Source organism: Acomys minous, assembly GCF_964271855.1.
Source record: "Acomys minous genome assembly, chromosome: 5".
In the NCBI taxonomy this organism is placed as follows: Eukaryota; Metazoa; Chordata; class Mammalia; order Rodentia; family Muridae; genus Acomys; species Acomys minous.
The window spans coordinates 11393905-11406304 of record NC_140494.1 but is presented as its reverse complement, the minus strand read 5'-3'; the positions used below and the strand labels follow the sequence as shown (position 1 = coordinate 11406304).

The 12400-nt window shown below is 39.4% G+C and overlaps 1 protein-coding gene and 1 long non-coding RNA gene across 11 annotated transcripts in view; one reads left to right on the top strand and one right to left on the bottom strand.

The window, feature by feature from the left end:
- CELF2 (CUGBP Elav-like family member 2) overlaps window positions 1-12400 on the bottom strand; it is an 823768-nt gene that overhangs the window by 795783 nt on the left and 15585 nt on the right. The gene's annotated exons all lie outside the window — the stretch shown is intronic.
- LOC311597278 overlaps window positions 1-12400 on the top strand; it is a 29807-nt gene that overhangs the window by 15618 nt on the left and 1789 nt on the right. For 6 of the 10 annotated variants that reach the window (XR_014779165.1, XR_014779166.1, XR_014779167.1 and 3 more), the window contains 3 exons: window positions 6548-6708; window positions 9314-9545; window positions 11840-11917. This is a non-coding gene — a long non-coding RNA (uncharacterized lncRNA). Of the gene's footprint in view, window positions 1-2566; window positions 2625-6547; window positions 6709-9313; window positions 9546-11839; window positions 11918-12400 lie in introns of all 10 variants that reach the window. The other 4 variants (XR_014779163.1, XR_014779164.1, XR_014779168.1 and 1 more) reach the window with 1 other exon arrangement.

Below are 12400 nucleotides of genomic sequence, written 5' to 3'. Positions count from 1 at the left end.
ACACAAATACAGACACACAGACACACAGATACAGATATTCACACAGAACACAGACACATACATGCAGACAGACAGACAGACACACACACACACACACAGATACAGACACAGACACATATACAGACACAAACACATACAGATACAGTCACAAACACAAACAGACATAGACACACACAGATGACAGACATACACATACAAATACAAATTTAAATAAATCTTAACAAAAGATAAACTTTTTTTTTTTTAAGAATTGAGGTGTCATTCTTACTGGTTAAGTATCCTTCAATAATTGAGTTCTAGTTAAGAAAGAGAGTGACAGAGTCTCTTTGTGTGTGTATATATATGTGTGTGTGTATGTGTGTGTGTGTGTATGTGTACATGTACCACACAGTTCATGGCAGGCTAGAGATAAGAGGACATCTTTCAGAAGTCTGGTTCTCTCATATCGTGTGAATCACAAGGACTTTAAACGCAAGGTATCAGGCTTTACAGAGGCACTGTATAAGTCTGGGTATGTGGGAGGCATTTTACCTCTGTGTTCTCTGATGATGATTAAGTTGAGACTTGATAGAAGGTTTTCTATAGCCTTGCTTGGAATAAGCCAAATTGGGTACTATGATCGGCATGCATTGCATGTGAGGTCTATGGGTCTCAGTTGAGGAGTTTTGAATTCAAGATTTTCATCTGAAGCACTTTGTCTCTGTATTGTTTTCATTTCTACAAATGAGAGTAGAAACATTTGCTAGTGAAAATAATACTTAGCTTAATATTAATTTGGCACCTCAAAATAATAATCACTCTGTGTCTCTGCTTCTGTTTCTGTCTCTCTGTCTCTCTGTCTCTTACTCTCTCCCTCCTGTCCCCTCTCCCTTTCTCCTTTCTTCCTCCCTCTCCCCCCTCTTTCTGCCCCCTTTGGTGGTACTCTAGGCCTAACCTACCATTATATATTTCTAATTATATAGTCACTGGGTTCCTTTATATTGTATTTCCACAGAAATATTTGAGTATCAATGTTCACTGATGGTGGAAAAGTCAAGTGTTAAAGTACAGAAAGAACAAACACACTGCCTGCCAGTTATTTACTAATGGTTTGGAGCTCAGCTTTTCATCTGGAGCAGTAGCTCTTAGCCCGTGTCACGACCCTTTAAGGGGTCAAATGACCCTTTCACAGGGGTCACCTAAGACCATCAGAAAGCACAGATATTTACATTATAATTTGTACCAGTAGCAAGATTACAGTTATGAAGTAGCAATGAAAATAATGTTGTGCTTGGGGGTCACCACAACATGAGGAATTGAATTAAAGGGTCACAGCATTAGGAAGACCACTGCTTCTAGAGAATTGAAAATCACTGCTCTAGAGAATCAGGTGATCTTAGTGACTACAATAAGTGGAAATATATATATGAAGGATGCGTAGTTCATTGTGCCTGGCCAGGACACAACGATTCAATTCAGTGTATTTAGGTACCGGCTGTACTAAGTATTGTCCACAAATCATCTCATCTGATCAGGAAGCCCAAATCCATGAAACAACTGTTGTTAGTTCTGTTCTTGCAAAGGAAGAAAGTAACAAACTGGGAATTTAAGAATCTTACTTCTTCAGAGAAAGAATGAGTAACTCTTCTAGAATTTGAAACTGCCCTCTCTGACTCAAAGCCTACTTTCAACTATTTCTCTCATATAATCAAGTGTGTTGCTACCGATTTTTATTATTTCTAATTCTATTATGTTGCACTGACAGTTAATATACTAAATACATTGAATATACATTCAGTAACTTATGAAAATAAACAAATTACATTGATTATATTTCATTATCAAGTACACACCTAATAAAACACACCTAATATATTTTTAGTTGGAGGGTTTCCTTATTCAATTAACAACATTCTGACTTTTAGTGCTACATAAGCCATTAACTGAAAAATTATTAAGATAGGGTCTCCAAATAATCAGAATTTTCCTGTCTTTATATTATAAGTATGACATCCTTAATTGAAGTTTCTCCCTTTTACATTAAACAATGTATAGTTTAAAGCATTATGCATAGAGACCATCATTATTTCATGTGGCATTCATTACGAGACCTTTAGTCATGATGCATTATTTTGGTATAAATGTGAATAAAGTATATTATTTTTAATGAATTCTATTATATTTTTAAGTTAAAGTCTATTATTATTTCAACATCTTCTTAAGTATGCATTGAAGTATAGTGTTTTTATTTATGAAACATCTGAAATTAAGTTTGGAAAAAAGCAATTAAAAAATTTTTTTTCAGGAAAGGAGCTAGGGCAGCATGGCATCCAGTGGTTGGGCAGATTAGGCTCATGGAAAGTCACTCTAAAGCCAACAGTTAACAACAAGAGCAGGTGCACCCAGTGTGTGTGATTTGTAACTTTTTAATGTCAATGTGAAAACTTTGAGAACCAATCCAAACCATGAAAAACCAAAATAGAATGCCCCAAGGCCTAACCTTCTACATGGACAAGATACAAGAAGAGAAAGCAGGTTTCCACTGTAAATAACCACCCCGTGTTTATTCTGTTCTGCTTTGTGACAGGTCACTTACTGTGTAGTGAGCGAAGTGGTGATATCCCATGCCAAGTAATGACAAGAAGGTAAACACAGAAAGCACTGGATGATAATTTTTCATGTGCATTATTGGTGTTCTGCTTGCATAGACGATTGTATGAGGGCATCAGACCCCATGGAACTGGAGTTACAGACATGTATAACCTGCCATGTGGGTGCTGGGAATTGAACCTGGGTCCTCTGGAACAGTGGCAAATGCTCTTAATGGCTGAGCCATCTCACCAGCCCTTTGCCCTGTTGCTTTTAATTTTAAATTGCCCCTACATTCCTTAGTCCAGTGAAATACTTCCATGGACAGGTAGCATGCCAAAGGAAGTTTAATTTCACATTAGAGGAATGAGGACAAGACGGGGCAGGACAATACACTCAACACACACCAACCTGTTGCCATGATCTTTCCTTACTCCTATCTGCTTTTTTTTTTTTTTTTCGGTCCCCTGACCTTTAGCTGACAGACTCTTCCCCTGCCTGCTGAGTCCTTCTGCTTCTAACCTCCTGTCAACAGATTCCCAAATGAAGATACAAACTCGAGGGCACCAAGCACAAGCTTGTTTATTTATAGCGCATTCTAGAAACTTAAAAGCAGCAACCAACAAACAGTGCAGAAACAGTAAGCAACAGCTTGAAGTGTGCGCATAGCTCTTGAATTTGAAGACACAAGATATAATTTCCAAGGGGAGGCTGTGATATTTAACAATTGTTAGGCCTAGATCACATATAATTAAATCATGGAACATAAAATTCATCACGGGGAACAGAATCTAAGCCTCCCTACCCACCACCACCCACCTTCCCCCTCCCGCCGCCCTGTATGTGTCCTTTGTGGTTAAAAAAAAGTAACAAGGAAGGAAAGAGCTCTCAGTTCTTTACTTTTGTGTTTTTGTTATCTGATCACTATTGTTGTTAGCTTTTTGCCTAGAGCAAATTTAGTGGCAAGAAGATTAGAACCCCCTACTTCCCTGATTTCTCTTCTATATACTTTTTTTTTTTTTTTCTAGAATCTCTGGCCTTTTCAGTAGAGCCAAGATCATAATACTGGAAAAGTTATAAAAACAAAAGACAAAAAAACCAAAAGCTCCAATACCAAATGCAGTTGTTCTATGCCTCTGTGAGTCAAGCCTCACCCTGCTCTCTCACGTAAACAAAGAACTCATATTAGAATGCTGCCTTCTGTCTTATCTATGCCAAGTACAGAATTGGAAAGTTCCTGATCATGAATGTCACCGAGAGGTTGATTTCACTTGCTTGTTTCTATCTCTCCACATTGGAATCATCAGACTTTATGTTTCTGGATGCAAGAAACCCTTTTCATCTTGCTATGACGAGGTTGTGGGGCGCAGCCTTGCCCTCTTAGGCCTATCTTAGAAATGAATAGTACCAACGCATTTAACTCCAGTGAAAATCACCACAACACTCCTGGGAGTATTCTGGGAAGAGATGCTACATAAACACAAAGAATTCTGCAAAAATGGTTTTGTGTTCATCTTCCTAACGTCTCACGGGGTGGGTATGCTGTGAACACTGCTAATATAAAGCTGTGACGGCCCCAAATAGAACACAGCAGATTTTCTCACTGCGTGAAGAATGATAACATTTCCCCCTCATCTTTCTTAAGAGGAATTATCCATCAGATTAATCTCTGAATGCCAGCCTGTCCATATTTATCTGATCACCACGCATTACTTTACGTGGACAGATACTCCCACTGTAAGCCTAATGGGAAAGCCAAATGTGTACATCAGAAGTAGGGATGTAGAGATCTGTCAGAGAAGAATGCCTATTGAACAGCAAAACGTAACACTTCTGCATAGCTGGACCTTTCCACACAGAGCCTTGGTGCACCTCATCATTGCTTCAATCGCTTTAGTGAAGACGACACAATAACAACATGAGATGTATCTTAAAATAAGACTTACTAATAATGGTAGTCTGGGTAATTTAATCTGTTACCAATGACTGAATAAAGAGTTGACTCTTGTGAAAGGGCAGTCCTCCTGGCACCCCACATAAAATATATTGCCCCAGCGAAATGTCAGCACATCCTTAGAGGGCAATGCTGGGTAGCATTAGAGAGAGTACATAAAGAGGTGTGAGACACGGGCTTCTCCTAAATCACAGTGGAGAATTTACCTGCAAAGAGGATTTCAACAAAAGAGATATGTGCGTCTGAAAATATCTTCTTCCTCAGGACTATTCAGCAATATAAAAGCAAATGAAGTCCATGTGAAGGGAGTAAGAAATGCTGCCTGCCTAATTACTATGGGTGCGATTTGAGAATGGCATTGTGTGACTTAAGACTTGTATTTGCTATATTCAATCTTTTGCAATTCTTTACACTGGAGGGTTTTTGGTACCAACACAGACAAGCCATAGACTTGGGAAATGCTTGTATTTCCAACCCACCTTGGGGTCACAGAACGTTTGTTGCAAAACTATTTAGGAGGAATACAGTAGGACTCAGGAGGGAACTCGCTTTCTTTATGGAATATTTTTAATTGCTTTAATGCACTTTAATTTTAGAGAATTCTTTTTAGTGTCTCATTGACAAACACAAGTCTGGCGACAAGCCTGGTAGGTAGAAGTATAAAGAGTAAAGCTGGTTCATAAAGAGAGCTAACCTCCATTTTTGTTAAATTATTAATTTAGGTTGGAGAAAAACAGAGGATAGCTGTCTTAGCATAGTTAATTTTATTAAGAGGCAAAGACATACGGCATCTTTATATCTTGAAGATGATAACTGGCTGATATAAGCTATCCCTGAGCTTGAAGGTGTACTTTTCTCTGTTTATATATCTAAATGCATACATACTTATGCCAGGCTCTCATCTGTCGCCATGAGTCCTGTTGTGCATGTCTCATATCAAAGACATTTTTTTATTACTTTCTTAGGAACTATCTTTGGGAAGAGCAGTCTCCAGGATCATCAGAAACTTTTTTAATACCCAAAACATCAAAAATATAGAAAACCAAAAGCTCATAATTAAAACAATGTGGTTTTGTTTGAAAATTATCTTGTTGTGTTTTGTGTGAGTATAGCAAGTGTTATATTTGGCTTGAACACTACCATGCTCTTTCGCATAACCAAGGTCACCTCAAGTGTTATGATAGAGACTTCTTTTTGCTGTTGCTCTTTGAGAAAGGGTCCATAACATCCTGATTGGCCCGGAACTGATAACGTAAACCAGGTAGGTTCAAACTCACAGAGATCTACTTGCTTCTGCCTCCCAAGTGCTGGGAATAAATGTGTATGCCACCATGCCCTACCAAACTTTTAAAATATTGTCTAGTCTATAGTTCTTATGCTCGTTTACTATTTACGGTCAATATCTATGAATATCAATAGAACATCCATGCTATGAACCTAATTTGCTAAATCTTTTTTCTTAACCATTTTTTTTACTTTAAATTGAATAAATTAAAAATGTCATTAGAAATGAAGCATAATATATGTTGTACATACTTGATGCCTAAGGGATAATTCATAATGATGCAACAAAAGAAAAGCATGCTCTGGTGTATTTCATGGGCAACTCTCCCAACTGAATGTTTTCTAACGAAGTCAAAAGTACAAATATATAGCCAATAATTTCCAAGTGGAACCCTCTCCATAGGTACTCATCATGCAAACCTTTTGTAGTTCTTTCTCACAAGCTTCCAGTTCACATTCAAAAGGGACCATTGGCCTACTTACATTAGTTTTTATAGTGCCAGTTCTTGTATGTAATTAAAACAACAAGCGAACGGTTCCTAATCTCTCAAACATGCCTTAGGTGATTAAGAATCATGTGTTGCTAGAAATAATGTTTGCCTAAATATGACCCTCCACAAAACCAACAAGACCTGACTCTGGATCATTTCATGTACCTATGTGCCTATGTCTCTGTTAGAGAATAATCACTTGAAGTTACTGAAGGAGAAGGAACCCTAACATTTGAGTGATTTCCCTCAGAATACATAACGCGGAGCCAACTATTCACAATCAAAAGAGAGGAGAGTCATCACACAAGAGCTGAAGATTTCAAAACAAAGAAATGCTATTGTTTGTCTTTCCTTTGCGGTTCTGCTGACGCAGTTACACATTTCTTGGAGGATCAGCACCAGCATGGGAAGGTGCTGGGGGAACTTTCTGTATCTGAGATTGGGATGCTCTGATGATCAAGGGTGAAGTTGGGGAGGAGAATGTGAGTGGATTACAAAAAGGCTATAGATAGGGCCCAGGAGTACCAAGATGGCCCAGCAGGCAGATACTTACACACAGGCCTGATGACCTGTGTTGCATCCTTCTGGTAAGGACAGGACAGATAAACCTGCCAAAAGTTGTCCTCTGACCTGCATACACACACACACACACACACACACACACACACACACACACACACACACACTTCAGTTAAACATTTAAAAATGACTAAGGAATCTTTCTAATTTAACTAGGCATCATCAAACAGAACCAAAGCCTTCGTGTTCTTTTACCCTTCTCATACTCCCTAGCCAGAAAAAACACTTACCGCCTCATTTACAGTTCACTGGGAATGCTTTCAAAAGTGAAGCTGTCCAGCCAGAACTGTTGATGTATATTGGCTTCCAGAAGTGTCTAGGGTCAAAGAGAATTCTCTTCAACCATGTCCAGGCATTACCAATGAGTCATGGCTACTGTCTCTGAATGGGTTTCATCCCTGTAATTATGATTAATTTTTTTTATATTTCTGCACTATATTCATGAGGTTTTTTTAAAAAGATATATATTTCCTGTGATAAATGTAAGGGCATGATTTTACATTTTTGGCAAAGTTAGAAAGGATCTTATCTCTTATAATTGATTTCTTGCTGTTGTTCAACCTAAAGTTAGGTCTAGAAGCCATGCCCCTAGAAAGAGACATGTGGGTATTATGTCTCTCCTTTCTGAACTACAAATTGGCTGGTGAATGTTTGCATATTGGTAGGCAAAAAGCAAGTGGGGAGAAATGACCAGCGTGGTTTATGATTATACATACTGGTTTGAAGAGGGTTGGCCCCCGTAGACTTGAGTTTGAATGCTTGTCCCAAGGGAGCAGCACTACCAGAAGGTCTGACCTTGTTAAAGGAAGTGTACCACTGTGTGTGGGAGTGGGGTGGGGCTGAAGTTTCCTATGCTCACACTCCACCCAGTGTGGAATGAGCATCTCCTCCTGGCTGCCTTTGTATCGAGATGTAGAATTCTTGGCTCCTCCAGCATCATGTGTGCCTGCACGCTGCCGTGCTCCTGCCATGATGATAATGAACTAAAGCCCTGAACCTATAAGCCAGCCCCAGTCAAATGTTGTCCTTTATAAGAGTTTCCTTGGCCACAGTGTCTCTTCTCAGCAATGAAGCCCAAACTAAGACAATGATGGAAAGTACAGTGTGGAGATTGTGGACATGGCTCAGTGTTTATGAGTGCTTGTTGCTTTTCTAGAGGATCCTACATGGTGTGATTTTATACCCATTTGTAATTCCAGTTCCAGGGGATCCAATGTCTTTTCTGACCATCTCTGGCACCAGGCACACATGCTGTTTGTGTGTGTGTGTGTGTGTGTGTGTGTGTGTGTGTGTGTGTGTGTGTGTGTGTGCAGGCAAAATACAAATAAAAGAAATGAATAAATATATTTGGAAAGTACAATGGGTTGTAAATATCAGTAAATAAAAGCAATGTATCATTGGCCATATGCCAGCTTTTAGCGAGTGGAAACTTGTAACTGAAAACCCCAAAGCATTGGTACCTACAGTGTTTCTCATCCATGACCTGGCCTGCATGTTGATAGAAGCAACCATATTCTATTATCAGACAAAAGGTAGACAAGCCAATGTATTAGGATGTATGCATCAAGGCTGTACAGTGAATAGAAATCATAGTATGTGGCAGATCTGCTTCAGAGGTTTATTAAGGGAATGGAATGCAGAGACAGTCTCTTGAGACATACAAGGAAAGAAGGGAAGAAAGAACCAAGGGATAGGAGGAATTTCCTTTATTGGTCAGTGTGAGGGAGGTGTGCACACATGCGCAGAGGGTGCACATGAGTCTTAGGGGACCTGAATCCTGTCTGCTGGTGGTGATGTGGTTTTGATGACATGCTTCCAGGGTGGCTTTGGTGTTACCTGTTTTCCCGTGGTCATCTGGGCCTTTAGGAATGGCTGTATTGCTGTCTGTGTTTCTAACACAATGGCCGTCATTTCCTTTGAAGTTGAAGACAACAACCTACACAATATAGCCTTCACTTCTATGTTTCAGCATCTTGGGTTCAAGAAGGTACTCTGCACACTATCAAAACAAACAAACAAACAAACAAACAAGAAAACCCCAGAACACTAAGCCAGCCACAACTTCTTTATTTACTATGATGAACTATCTGAAAGATATGCTAGGTCAAAGCTTACAGGAATCACCAAGCAATAACTGATTCAACTTAAAGTAACCAAGAAACTGAGACTAGATAGCCCAGGGATCTAGGGTGAAACCAAATACTGGTCTAAAAAAAGAGGAAAAAATGAGGTGATAAATGACTCTGCTATACTCATGAGCCAGTGCCTTGTTCAGCTACCATCAGAAAAGCTTTTATATAGGGGGTGGGAGTAAGGAGAGAGAGAGATAAAGAAAGAGGGAAAGAGAGAGAGACAGACAGACAGAGAGACAGACAGACAGACACCTTTGGAACACTCAGCACTAACTGGGATTTTTCTATCAATTCCCTCTCTTCAGGTTGGGGAATCCTGTAGAACAGGAGGCAGAAAGAGCTAAGAGCCAGAAGAGATGAAGCAAACCAAGAAAATAAGGTCATCGGATCATCAAAATCAGCATGTACAAAGTTTATATAACTCACAGAGACTGAAGCAGCATGCATAGCAGCTGTGCAAGTCTGTGGTAGTTCCTCTGTGCTTATATTATGGCTTCCACTTTAGTGTCTGTATGGGATTCCTGAGTGTCCGGATGAGTAAGTCTCATTCTTGTGTCTTCTTTAGGGTTCTTTTCTATCTGTTGATTTGTCTTGTCTCACCTTGGTTTTGTTTTGCTTTCTTTTATTAAAAAAAAAAAGAAAAGAAAAGAAAAGAAAAGAATGGACACCTACCACTAGGGTAAAGGTTAACAATGAAGTTATCATTTATATCTGCTAGGAGATGGAAAATCAGTTTTCACCAATCAAGGGACACTGGGTTATGAACCACTCTAGGGCAGCCTACATGTTCAGGATTATGACTAACACATAATGGACTCCACAGTTTTTGTGTGTGACTTTATTTGGTTACAGTCTGTTGGTATTTATTTTCTGGGAAATGTTTAAATCTCAGTAGGCATTAATCAAATGGCAGAAAATCCTTTCTCTCTCTCTCTCTCTCTCTCTCTCTCTCTCTCTCTCTCTCTCTCTCTCTTGTTATCTCTTCTCTATTTATTCATTCTGTTTTGGGTATCATTTTGTTTTGTTTTCTTGGTTTGGTGCATGTTTACTGTTGTATTGATTTTTAAAGAGAAAGTCCTTAAAGTTGAGGGAGAGGGAGAGAATCTGAAAGGGCATGAGGGAGGAGAAAAATATGATCAAAATGTATTAAAAATTAAACAGGGCATGGTGGTCCACACCTGTAATCCCAGCATTCAGAGAGGCAGAGGCTGACGGATCTCTGTGAGTTTGAGGCCAGCCTGGTCTACAAAGCAAGTGCAGGACAGTCAAGGCTGCACAGAGAACAAACAAAACAAACAAAAAATTTAAAATAGTTTTAAATAATAGAACATAATAGAAAGAGATTAAAATAAATAAATAAATAAATAAATAAATAAATACAAAAGGAAAGATACATAAGAAAACTGCTATAAGGAACCAGAAATTTTGATGACGGGGTGATGATTCAGTAAGGGGTTATGTTGGAGAACTCTACCAACCTCAGTGTCAATCTCTTATCTGTAGAATTTAATTGGATTCCAGATGGTCTAAAGCCACTTATAAGCTTCCATAGTACACGAGCAATCTCTTTGTCAAGTTGTTACTATTATTTTTAATGAAATAATACCTAAGATTTAGAGATTGATTGGACTTTTTATAAAGAGCCAGTCATAGTTGGTCTTGGGATTATATTTTGTACTTTTTTTCTTTGCATTATATCTTTCATCTTCTGGCTTCCATTGCTATCCCCTATTCTCCTTTCCTCCTTTTCTTTCCTGTCAAAAAGGTGAACATGTGCTTAGCTTAAGGGTCATATGAAAAGCAGTCTGTGAACTATTAGTCCTACTAAGCAGAAGTGTGAGGTCTCTAACGTGCTCTGTATACAAAATATGGCGCCCAGAGCTGGGACTGATGTGATTTTGAAGAGTGATGATCTGAACAGTTACAGATGTCAGAGTGTTCATCAGTTCACTCATTCTCTATGTACTCAGCTAGGATAAAGGTGTGGCAGAACCAGAGAGATGCAATGCTTCCAAGCTCACTCACTGTGTTTCAGTAGGCATACCCCAAGATTCTAAGCCAGGGGTAGGGCCAGGATGAAGGTGAAAAATGTTATACTTTTCAATTCCCCAATACCTTAAACAGCCGTATGTCATAATACAGTAAAGGTATACATTTTCTCCATCTCATGGGGAAAGGCAGTTTCAACTTTCCAGAGAGGAACAGGTTAAAGGCATTGATGGGTCACTGCTCTCAGACTCATCATGTGATGACTAATGTATAATGTTTAACATAAAACAGACTAGCAAGTTGGTACAGCATGTAAAGGCACTTGCTGCCAAGCCTGGTGTCTATGGTCAATCAATGGCTATGGTCAATCAATGGCCAGATCCTACAGGGTAGGAGGGAACTTACTTGAGTCAATTATTCTTTGACCTGATCCTAGAGCCCAGGTTAGATGGCATTACCTCAATGCCCTCCTTCCTGGTACCTATATTAGTTACTTTTCCAGTTGCTGTCACCAAATATCAGGTAAAAAGCATCTGAAGGAAGGAAGAACTTATTTTGGCTTGTGTTTGAGAGGATCCAGACCCCATGGTGGAGACAATATGACAGCACATAGCTTTATGAGCTAGGAGCGTACTGTAAGGTCCTGCTGCAGGGCATTCCTGGCTGACATCAGATCACATTATAGATGATTGGGAGTCACCATGTGCCAGCTCTCTACCATGGGGTAGGGCTTAACATACACAACAGCTCACCACATCACATGCACAGCTGGGAAACAGACAAAGGGAAATGCTGGTATTCTCCTGGCTTTCTCAGTTTTTTTTCTCTTTTCTTTATCTAAGACTCAAGTTCTTAGGATGAAGAGGGTCAGCCCCCTCTGTACATCTTCCCTGGAAACATTTTCCCAGAAATGCCCAGAGGTGAGTCTTCTAAAGAATCTTAAATCTGTTCTAGTTGACACTAAACCTAGCCATGTATCATCATAATATCAAGCTCTCGGCTTAATAGTAAGAGGCAGCCTTTATATTCGACTAGCCCCCATGATTCTGCATCAATCTTACTTAATGTGGTTTTGGTGGTAACCTTATAAAGTTGAGTCAGTCTCATCATGGGACTGCTTGCAAGTTAAATGATGTGGAGCCATAGGATGTCCAACAACCTTCCTTTGTACATACAAGTAGCAAGACACAGAAACAGATTGAGAATCTGTGATTTTTCCCACAGATTGTCTTTATGTTTGAGAAAGCCCCAGGTTGTCAGGCACTCTTTACTAATCTGTGCTAACTGTCTTCCTTGGAATGTATTTTTAAGAGAATGAACCCCCTGCAGTCTTAGTAGTGGCAAGCTGCAATCCACAGTTAACATTAGCAGAGCCAGGTGCCAAAGTGACTCAGAAGTGATGG